The sequence below is a fragment of the Peromyscus californicus genome, unplaced genomic scaffold (genome assembly GCF_007827085.1).
Source record: "Peromyscus californicus insignis strain IS unplaced genomic scaffold, ASM782708v3 Scaffold_14__1_contigs__length_90479793_seg_2, whole genome shotgun sequence".
Lineage (NCBI taxonomy): Eukaryota > Metazoa > Chordata > Mammalia > Rodentia > Cricetidae > Peromyscus > Peromyscus californicus.
Window position 1 is genome coordinate 6,496,667 of NW_026294436.1, and position 12,172 is coordinate 6,508,838.

The following is a 12,172-nucleotide window of genomic DNA, read 5'->3' on the forward strand; positions in this document are numbered from 1 at the left end:
GCAGCTGCTCACATGGCACCTGTAATCTGGAAACGGGAATGAATGCACGACCTTGCTCAGTTTCCTTTCCGGATTTATACAGTCCCAAAGTCCCAAAAGTGAGGGAATGGCCACAGTGGGAAGGTCTTCCCACTCAATTAAGTAGTCCAGACAACCCCCTCAGGTATGTCCAGAAGGCCCACTTGCTGGGGTATTCTAGATCCTGTCAATCTGACAATTAATATTAACCGTCATACCAGTCACCCACCCCCAATCCTGTCACCTGATTGGCTTTTTGTCCTAATGGTTTTATTTTTGCAGATATTATTGTGTATGGTGTAGTGTGTGGTGTGTGTGTGTGTGTGTGTGTGTGTGTGTGTGTGTGTGTACACAGATGCGTGCATGCCACAGCATGTGTGCAGTGGTCAGAGAACAGCTTTTGGGAATCCATTCTCTCCTCCCACCTCCCATCTCCCACCTCCCACCTTTATGTGGGTTCTGGGGTTTGAACCCGGGTCATCAGGCTTGTGCAGCACTTTACCCACTGGCTGATTATAAACAAAGCTGCCATGAGACATTCCCCTAGGTCTGGGGAGTTGGCTCAGTCAACAAAGTGTTTGCTGTACAAGCAGGGGGACACAAACTCTGTTCCCCAGAACCCTCATTTAAAAAAGAAGACCGTGTGTGGCAACATGCCTGCAAACCCAGCATCAGGACAGGACACGTAGTCCAGCCAGCGAACCCCGGGTTCAGGGAGAGTCGCTGTTTCAAAAAGCACAGAGAGCTGGCAGGATGGCCCAGTGGGTAAAGGTGCTTGCCTCCAAGCCTGATGATCCGTCCTTGATTGCTGGGATCCACACGGTGGAGGGAGAGAACCAGTTCCCACAAGCTGTCCTTTGCTGTATGCTCCTCTACACACTCACATACACATACAAATAAATAAGTGAATATAATTTAAAAACTTAAAAGAAATAAAGAGTGGTTGTGGGGACTGTTGTTTTGTTGAAGGAAAGGGGAGACTTGGCTGGTAAAGTGCCCGCTGCCCAAGCGTGAGGACCTGAGTTCGGATCTCCAGCATCCCGTAAAAGCTGGTCATGGCAGTGAACATCTGTAACCCTAGTGCCAACGGACAAAACAGGTGAGTTCCTGGAGTTCATTGGCCAACCCACCTAACTGAACTGGTTAGCTCCAGGTTCAGTGAGAAACACTTTCTCAGAAAATAAGGTGGAGAGAGACTGAGAAAGATACTCCATGATGATCTCTGGCCTCCACACACAAGCGCACCCACATGCACGTGTATGGGTACATATACACACAATTTTTTGCGTGTGTGTGTCCAGTTGTTACAACTGTTGGGATGTGTTCTAATTTCCCTTCTGTTGCTATGATTAAAAACAGCTCGGATAAGAGAGTTTATTTCATCCTACACTTTAAGCTCACAGTCTGTCATTAAGGGAAACCAGGGCAGGAGTTTGAAGCAGAAACCACAAAGAAGCGCTGCTTCCTTGCTTCCTCCTAGGCCCACATTAAGCTACCTTCCTAACAGACCCCAGGTCACCTGCCTAGGAATGGTACCACCCACAGTGGGCCCACATCAATCAGCAATCAAGAAAATGCTCCCACAGACATATGCACACACCAATCTGACGAAGGTAATTCTTCCATCAAGGTTCCCTCTTACTGGGTGTGTCAAGTTGACAACCAAGACTAGCCATCACAAAAGGAGTATCACTTTGACAAATTATCTTTGTACTTTGACTGAAAATAGACCGAGCATGCATGTACATAAACATCTACTTCTGGACTCTTTCCTGTGTTATAACCGAATTCACTGGGTTGCTGCATCTTTTAAAGGATCAGATGGGGCTCAGAATGTAGTTCAGTTAATTAAGAGTGCTTTGTAGCATACATGAAGCCCACCCCTGAGTAGATAGAGACAGGAGGATCAGAGGTTCAAGGTCAACCTTGGTTGTATAGCAAGTTCAAAGGCACCCTGGACCATGTGAGGCCCTGTCTAATAAATAAACAAATAATGAAAGGATTAAGTAGATAAAGTTTCTGACTTTATTCTTTTCAATATTGTTTCTGTTCTATTTCTGCGCCCACAGAACCCCACCCCTTACCTGAGGGGGACTCACCCCTGTCTGTCACCAACCCCTGAGTGCAGCACTTAGCCACGTCCCCTCACCTCCTGCAGTTCAGTGGCTGCTTTTGTGTCCTCATTCCTTTATTTTTCAAAGATTTTGTTTCATTATTATTATTATTTAAAATCATATGTACATGTGTGCATCTGTGTGTGATATGTGCATGTGGATGCAGTGCCTGCAGAGGCCAGAAGAGGGAGTCAGACTCCTGGATTTGGAGTTACGGGAAGATTCGAGCTGCCAGACACAGATGCTAAGACTTTCCTCCAGCCCTGTGTCCCTGTTCTACCTGGCTCCACACACTCTCCTTTCCCTGATCACCACTCACTTCCCCCCAGGGGAACTCCAGGGTCTCAAGTTACCCGGGCCCCACTGCCTCTCCTTCCCCCATCCCCGCTGATGTCCCCACTCTCTTATCTTGTCTAACCATGGACACAAAGCCCCTCAGACCCTCTGCCCTGTCACGCACTTCTAAGTCTGTCTGCCCAGAGGACACAGCAGCCTCAGAATCACAGAAACCAGGCTTGGCCCTGGCTGTGCCTCTCCAGAAACCAGACTTGACGCCCTAGAGGCTAAGTCCAGTGTTGGTGCTGACCTAGAGGGACAGGACAAGGTCAGAGCCCCTGTGCCCTCTGACCACACCCCACAGGCCGTCCTCTCTGGGTAGGCTATCACCCCATGAGCACCTTGCAGCCCACCCCGTTGGCTGCTCTCTCTGTTATGACTCGTGGAATTGAAGAATTTTATCTCTATCAGGACATACAGGGCATCGTCACCTGCTGTCAAGCCTGCACTTCGAGAATTTTGTGCCTTATTAGAGTCACATCTAGGCTCCATGGTTGACACCCCTGGCTCACACGCTTATGAACGGGCCTCTCTCTGGTAAGCAGGGTGACCAATCCTTGTTTTAAAAGACCAGAGCTTGCCATCTGATTATCTTAATTCCTTCAAACATCATGACATGAGAAGTGGGCCTCAGCATTAACTTGACGGGGTCCTCTGTGTAGTGGCACAGTGGCTGCCTTCTCAGTGGGCTGGAAATGCCAGTCTGTGGATGTGGCTGCTCACTATATAACCGATAGTAATCATAGTAACCGATCCATAAATCCACCCACCGACTCATTCAGTCCACAACACCCGCCCTAGGCCAGGTCTCTGGAAGCTGAGACAAGAACTTAGAGGTGGCAAAGCCCATAATCGCTTGCAAGAAATCCCTTGTCCAACGCAATCCATCTTGCCCATCCTTCAGTAACCATTCCAAGGTCCCTGAGAGGGACTGAAGAGATGGCTCGGGAGTTAAGAGTGCTTGCTGCTCTCAGTGAGGATCCGAGTTTGGATCCCAGCTCTCAAATTAGACAGTTCACAACTACTTGTGATTCCAGCTGCAAAAGGATCCAACACCCTCTTCTGGCCTCCATGAGCACTGACATGCATGTGTGCATACACGCTCACACACGCACATGCATAAATTTCAAATAAAATAAGGTAAGTCTTCCAGTGTTAATAGTCACTGAGGCTGGCCTGTGTGGAAGGATGCTGATGTCATCATCACCCAAGGAGATTTGACCAGGGTGAGGGGGAGAGTGGGATGGGGTCTCTGTAAGGAAGACCCGTGTTCACCTTCCTCACAACCATCTGCTGCCTCGCCTCCCGCTTCCTCAAGCCATGCTAAAACCAGGGTGGTGAACCTCCTGCTTCCCCAGCCCTCACCCCAGCAAGCAGTCTTGTCCCCATGTGGCCACTGGGCTCTTCAAATGCCCCCGAGAGAGCCTAGGGAAGCCACGTTCTGAACTTCACTTATTTACTATGCAATCTTATTTGTGTCGTTTAGGGCTTTCTAGAAAATCAGGATCTATGTGAGGGGGTGTGTGTATAACAATGTATTTCATGAGGGTTGCTCACAGGCGCATGGGTGAGGAGTTATTTATAAGAACATGGGCACCTTGCTGCTGGCTACACCATTGAAGAAAATGTCCCTCCCTCTCCCAACAATCGGTAACTGCCTACAGATCCCCAGGGATGAGTGGGACTTGGAGAGATGGAATGCTGGTGGGTCCAGTCTTCTGCGGGTCTTATGTGGGTCATCACAACTGCTGAGAGTTCAAAACGCGGCACCTATACCATGCCCTGAAGACAGTGCTCCCTGGCAGGCCGCCCCTTCCTCAGGCTCCTACACCCTCGCACTCCCTCTTCTGTAGTGTCCCCTGAGCTTCAAGGAGGTTGAAAAAATGTCCCATTTAGGGCTGAGAACCCAAATGTCACTTGCTCTCATCCGTTGGGCCAGTTATGAGTCTATGCAGCGGCCACTGCCTACTCTAAAGAGACCTTCTCAGACCAAGACTGTTTTAGGGCCCCCTCCCCTTCAGTGAGGTCGGGAGCCCACCTGGAACCTGGTTCTCGACCTCACTTCTCGAGCTCCAACGTCCCTCGCACTCCCCACCAGGCCCTGCTCTTCCTGAGAGGTGAATCATGAACAACTCCCATGGCCAGGAGGAAAAACTTGTGCCTCGGGGACCGTGACACAGAGGTTTCAACCAGTGTGGACACGGAGGGACCAGTGTGGACACCGAGGACTAGTGTGGACACTGAGGGACTAGTGTGGACACGGAAGGACCAGTGTGGACACCAAGGACCAGTGTGGACACAGAGGGAATAGTGTGGACACTGAGGGACCAGTGTGGACACGGAAGGACTAGTGTGGACACCAAGGACCAGTGTGGACACCAAGGACTAGTGTGGACACTGAGGGACTAGTGTGGACATGGAAGGACCAGTGTGGACACAGAGGGACCAGTGTGGACACGGAAGGACTAGTGTGGACACCAAGGACCAGTGTGGACACCAAGGACCAGTGTGGACACAGAGGGAATAGTGTGGACACTGAGGGACTAGTGTGGACATGGAGGGACTAGTGTGGACACCAAGGACCAGTGTGGACACAGAGGGAATAGTGTGGACACCAAGGACCAGTGTGGACACAGAGGGACCAGTGTGGACACCGAGGACTAGTGTGGACACTGAGGGACTAGTGTGGACACGGAAGGACTAGTGTGGACATGGAGGGACTAGTGTGGACACCAAGGACCAGTGTGGACACAGAGGGAATAGTGTGGACGCGGAGGGACTAATGTGGACACCGAGAGACTCCCTGAGGAACATCGTCTCCAGGGACCCAAAGAATGAACAAGAGTTTTTCTATAGGTTACATAAATCAGAACCAAGTTAAACGACGATGCGTGTGCGAAAATACCATAATGAAGGTCATCACTCTGTATGGTAGTCTAAACAATTAATTAGAAAGAGAAAGAAAGGAGGGAGGGAAGGAAGGAGGGAGGAAGGGAAGGAGGGAGGGAGGGAGGGAGGGAGGGAGGAGGGGAGGGGAGGTGGCTCGGCACAGAGCATGCTTTGAAATCACCTGGGTGCTTTCAGTTGATCTGAATTCAATTCTCAGAACTCATGCTAAAAACAAAACAAACAAACCAATTTAAAAAAAAAAAGCGAGGGTGGTGATGGATGTTTATAATCCCAATTCTGGGGGAGTTGGAGACAGACAGATCCCTGGATCTTTCTAGACAGCCATCCCAGCCTGCTTGGCAAGATCTAGGCTAGTGGGAGACCTGTCTCAAAACACAAGGGATGACAGTTGAATCTGTGGTGTGGTCTCCACACCCATGTACTCATATGTGTATGAGTACTCCCCACACGTGCTCCTGTGATATGCAGGTACACCTACAAAAGGAAAGAAAGAAAGAAAGAAAGAAAGAAAGAAAGAAAGAAAGAAAGAAAGAAAGAAAGAAAGAAAGAAAGAAAGAAAGAAAGAAAGAAAGAAAGAATGGGCAAGAAATGTCACCCCAGGGAAGGGCACACACAAGTACCTGGGGACGGGGTGGCTCAGGCTGAAGGGAGCCTGCTGCAAGCCCCGCTGTGGAGAGGCCCCTGTGTGGAGGAATGGAGCCTCCTGCCCTGTCTGCTCTCCTCTCAGATCAGCCACTACCTCACGTCTGACTTCTTCACCCTCCACTCACTCTGGAAACCACCAAGCATGATTTACTCAGCCTTCACACCGGTGGGGCAGGATGCACCGGATCAGGCCCACTTGACCTTCTGGCGGCAGCCAGGCCTGGCTTACTTGTTCGGGCTTAGCTCCTCCTCACCTTGGACCCCGGGGAGCCCCTCCTCTCACCCGGACGCCCCTCTGCCTTCCTCTGTGCTGGGTCCTGTTGCTTGTTTATCAAGGATGCTGAGCATCTTAAGAGTCCTCTCCTACCTAGTTCTGACTGCACCCCTCACGGTCTTGGGTACCCCGATTGGGACACCCTGACCCAACCTTGTTAGACCTCTGTCTAGTTGTAAGCCACCATCCAGTCAATGACCACGGCAAGACCAGTGGACCCGACGGTCCCTTTGTCCTTGGCTGTCCATGTCTCCTTCAAAGTGGCTCCTCTCCATCTATAATGCCACCCCCAGACCTCCTCCCTAAGTCAGGTCAAGGTCTCCCAGACACACACACACACACACACACACACACACACACACACACACACACCCCTCTTCTTGCTTTTTCCCTTTTTCCCTCCCCACAACCTCCCAGCACACTCTCTGTCAGGGGTGCTGCTGTGCCCTTCTAATGAACCTCGGGGTTTTTAGGTTCTTTCAGGGGTGTCTAATCTTTTTGACATAGTGACGTGATATTTTGGTCCACAAACATGTTGGGCTGCCTTCATAGCTATCCTGGAACACAAGCTGGACATGCCTGGAAGTCATCTTTTTCTAGAGGTCCTGCAGACCTGTTGTCTCTGTCCACCCCCACCCCTCACCCCCCACCCCTATCCATCCCCCTTGCAATCCTGCGCTGACTATGTTTCCTCTCTGCCTCTACTCCAGCCACTCCGGGCTTGTCAGTTTCTCTGTCATTGCATAACAGATTCCCACAAAGGTTGGGAACTGAAAACATCACTAAGCATTTATTATTTCACACAGTTCCTGGGGGACAGGAATTCGGGAGCGGCTGAGCCAGGTGTTTCTGGCTCAGGGCTTCTGCGGCTTTAGCAGAGAGGCCAGCAGGTCACCGAATGGAAAGGGGAGATGGCTGGTGGCATCTTTCAGGAAAGCCAGCCAAGGGACAGTGCGCCCTCCTCTCTGCATTTCTTCAGGCTTGGAGGCCTGACGGGGAAGTGGCCACACAGCCAAAGAGGCCAGTCTACCAGAAAATGTAAGGATTTCACACAGCAGAGCAGCTGTTGGGCAGCAAACATCGGAGATCGAAGCAGCCAGGAGGGCTGTGGGTACAGACCAGTCAGTGGAGGGCTCCCCTACCATACGGAGCCCAGCGTCGCCTGTCTCCAGAAAAAGGAGAAGGAGGAGGGAGGAAGAAGGAAGGGAAGGAAGGAAGGAAAAAAGAGAGAGGGGAAGGAAGGGAGGGAGGGAGGGAGGAAGGGAAGAAGGAAGGAAGGAAGGAAGGAAGGAAGGAAGGAAGGAAGGAAGGAAGGAAGGAAGGAAGGAAGGAAGGAAGGATCAAAAGTAAGTGGGACTCTAGCCCAACCAGTGTCCCCAACTTCTGTAGTTTGTGACTGCAGCCATGTCTCTCTCCTGACGCCTGTGGTCCTGACATCCGGGCATGCAGAGTCGAGGGCCTCTTCGTGGGACCTACACAGGTGTGTGACACTAGGCAGCTGGTCTCCCAGCCTTAGCAGGAACCCCTAAACTCTCCAGCACAGCTCAGCTCCTGATGGAGGCCCCACCCCCTCAAAAAGCTGAGGAAGGAGGCAGTGTCCTGCAGGGTCTCTTGCTCCCAGAGTGGTTGGGGGAGCCCTGACTTCAGTCCTTTGGGGCCCCAGGCCACTGTCCACCTTGTCTCTGTCTGACTGACATGGAGGTCTATAGCTCTTGAATGCCATTTTCTCAGGAGGTCCCTTAGAGACAGAGAACTATTCCCTGCTGGAATTCCAGCAGTCCCTCCCATCTCCCTTTGGCCTAGGACCAGTCTCTTGCCCCTCTGGATGCTGGATTAGTGGAGCCGGCCAGGGCCTCCATTGAGAGCTGAGCTGTGCTAGAGAGTTTAGGGGTACCTGCATACACACACACACACACACACACACACACACACACACACACACACACACACAGAGCGTTTCCAGGTTGGTCATCTCGGCTCTCATACCCACACAAATTATGCATCTGCAGCCTCCAGCCTCACTGGTGATATCCTATTGACGTCCATGGCCAAGGTATACCCACAGTACCTCACCCTGCTACCCACTGCCCTGCTCTATCAGGGTCCCCAGCCCCCAGGAACACATAGACTATTTTCTCCCAGATTCCTCGTCAAGGCTCCCTACCTGACCCCTCCTGCTTAACCTGGGAGCTTTGACAGTGTCTACACCAGGGTGCTGTCCCCACTTGCCTCCATAGCAGCCGAGGGACCCACAGAGACCTCAGGTATCTGACCCTGCTACTGCACTTGGCTACCAGACCAGAGTGTCCCCAGGAAGCCCACGGGGCTCCCAATTTCTGCAAATTCCTGTTTGCTCCTCACTGTAACTCAATTAATAGAACTATTCCCATTTTAGTTTAGCTTAGTGTGTTATTTCATATTTGAAACAGGGTCTAATGTAGCTTGGGTTAACTTTAAGCTTGCTGTGTAGCCGAGGGTGACTTTGAACTCCTTACCCTTCAGCTACCACTTTCCACATTCTGAGAATCTAGGCTTGCTCCACCATGCTGGTTTCCGTGGTGCTAGGGATGGAACCCAGGGCTTGGTGCACAGTTGGCAAGCCCTCTACCCACCAGGCCACACCCTGGCCCTGCAATTGCCTCAGGTTTCAGTCAATCTATTCCAGGAAGCTCTCCACTCACAGTGACAGGTTCAGCCATCCTCACAAAGGCCCTCTGTCCCAGGAGATACATATGTCCACAGTTGTTTGCCAGTCTCTGGTGAAGCCGGAGCCTGTAACAACAGTCACGGTGCTCTTTTTTTGGACTTCCATCAAAATGTAGTGGCTTTCAACTGTTCCCTTCTGGTATCCGACTGTCAACAGGGCAAACACAAAAACAATAGCTCCAGATGGTCCCTTGACCTTCCTTACCTATCAGGTAAAATCAAATACACAGCCGGAGTGGGGTAATGGTGGCCGGGGGAGGGTCTTCTCCAAGTGAGGAGGTTCCAGCGACCAGGGCCGAGGTCACAGTGAACACCCCCAAGGACACCAGCATCACCTCCGAAAGATGCTGCCTGTGACTCCAAGGGCAGCAGGTCAGTGACCAGCGGGGGAGGGCTGCAGATGTCCCATGACTCACAGGCCCAGTCACGAGGAGGTCAGTCACTTGCCTCCTCCCTCTGGGTTCTGTGTCTCCCTCCCCCTTCTTCAAGCCTTAGCGTTGGCACTATATGGCTATCTGGTAAGTGTCTCTCCGGGAACAGCCATGCTGCAGACTTGTTGCAAGGCACCTGGCATGGTGTTCCCCTGGCCAGGTCACCTGACAGGAAGTTCATGTATAACCCTGGGAGCCGGGACTTTCCTGTCTGTTTGTCTTAATGATCAACTTGGGCCGTTTCTGCTCACTTCTATGAAGTGCAATTCACGGTAGAAACCTTTCCCCTTTCACTGGGAATGCTCCTGCCCAGGGAATGCTCAAAGAATGGGTAATTCTGTTTCTGGGATGCTGGCCCCCATCTTGTCCCATGCTACTAGGCTAGGTTAGGGCCCTTGCCTGAGGAGTGTTAGCCGATTCTGGGCAGGTCCTTTTCAAGGGAACATCTGAAGCTTGTAATTAATTACCAGAGTGACATATAGTCATTATAGCAGGGGGGAAAAAAAGATTGGCAAAACACAAGCAAACAAAACCAAAATAAAATATGATAAACACCACTTGCAGTTCCACCAACTATATGTGTCTACTGCTGGCATTCTGGAAGAGCTTGAAAAAAAAGTGTGTGTGTATGGGAGAGAGAAAGAGAGAATGTGTGTGCACGCTCATGTCGTGGCGCACGTACAACAGTTGTAAGCCCTGGCACCTTGCAAGAGTTCATGCTCTTCCCCCACCGTGTGGGTCCTAGGGATCCAACTTTAGTCATCGATCTTAGCATCAAGTTCCTTTATCTACTGAGCCATCTTCCCAGCCCATCCACTGCATTTTTTGGAAAGAAATTCGCTCTCCAAACCTGGAGCTTGCGGCTGGTTCAGGAGCTCAGGGCTGATTCAGGTAGATTAGCTGGTTAGCAAGCCCCCAGGGGGCTCCTGTCCCTGCCTCCCAGGAATGAGAGTCCAGACACACGTCAGCACACCTGGCTTTTCTTTGTGGGTTCTGCGGGACCAAACTCGGGAGCGCTTCTCTAGCAAATGCTCTGCTGATGTCCATCTCCCCAGCTCTTGTTTCTATGCTTCATACTTTATAAACATGAAAATGTCACGGCTCTGTTCCGAAGCCTGCTAGTGGATGTAGATCATCAACCTTCATATATTCCTCGTGCTTTCTAATAACCACCGGATCCAGGCATGCTGTGTTCCCTTAGGTGTTTGACAGATCCCCTATTGAACAATGTGTCCATTTCTATTTTTTGTTCACAGAATATTCTACAACCAGCTTTGTGGCTCCATCTTTGTGTTTCTCCCACCCCATCCCCTTGAAGCCGAGTTAAGACACCTGAGACCGCTGAGCTCTGGAAACATTTTCACCCTCTCCCTGTAAGGTGCGTAGTTAAATACGCAAAGTCCCTGTTTTTTTCCTGATGTTGTGTTTAAAATTCGGATTGAGCATCTCTGACCCCCAAATCAAAAGCCTGAAATGCTTTGAAACTCAAGTGGCAAGTTTCACACCATCAAACAAACAGAAAAGGCTGTATGAAATTCCTTTTAGGCTTCCTGTATGTTATATGTGAAGTGTGACCACCTCCCCAGTGGACACCGTGCTTTGACCCCAGGAAATACCTTGAGCCAGTACCACACGTTTCATCGGCTCCTAGATTCTAATCCACAGAACTGGGAGCAACATTGAATGTTGTTGCCCTGTGCCACCAAGCTCTGAACATGACCCTGTTCGACCTTGATGGACCTTGTTCCAAAGCCTGCCAGTCCCTCCTCTTCCTCCTCCTGAGAGTTCAGCCATCATAGAATCCGCTTTTTCCTAGCTGTATTTAATCTGCTGGCTAGACTCCTTGTCCCTATCGCCTCCAGCCTCGGAGCCAGAACAGTCCTTAACGAAACACTCGCCATGTAGCAAAATACCTACTGTGTGCTCCACTCCAGGCACTGAGTTCAACCACTCATGGAAGCACATCGAAATGACATTGACTCATTGTCCCCGTATGGTGAGTGACTTTTCCTGGGAAGAAGACAGCAAATATCTATTGACCCAATGATTGGCACCTGAGTAGGACAGTGCCCAGGTTCTTGTCTCAACGTTGCACATGTGTTTCCAACAGCAAGATGTTTTACTGCGTATGTAATAGGGAGTAACATCTAAAATACGTCACAACTAGTATGGCATGGACACCAACCCACAGGATGGGTGCCCTCATAGAGCTGAGTGAGGTCGTGCACCACCTGCTGGGTTCCTTCACAATTCCAAGGGATCCTGGGACAATTCCAAGTGCATCTCAGGGAAAGACCAAAATGTCCAGGGGAACAAAGACTACTTGAGCACCTCATGGGGATACACAGCCACATCATGGGACTCTGGCTGATACATGCCTGCACCCGGAGCTTCCTGGGCTCACCATGACAAACCAGAGATGGAATCTCACCTACGGAAGATGCCCACTCCATCCTCAAAGAGGACCGAGAGTCGGGGACTATGGCATGGTTTGTAAAAGTGAGGTCACTAAGGCACAGTCATACATCAACTAAGTGGTCTATACCACCGCAGTATCCAACGCTTGGGACCCGGTGCTCCATCGCCAGCCACACACGGAAGCATCAAGCATCTGATCATTAGAAGCATGGGGTCCCTGGTTGGCCAGCAACATACCACACCTCCACAGAATTGGGCGGGGCTGAAAATGAGTATACTCTTTCCCAGCCCAGGACTGGTTGAGGTTCTGGTACTACAAG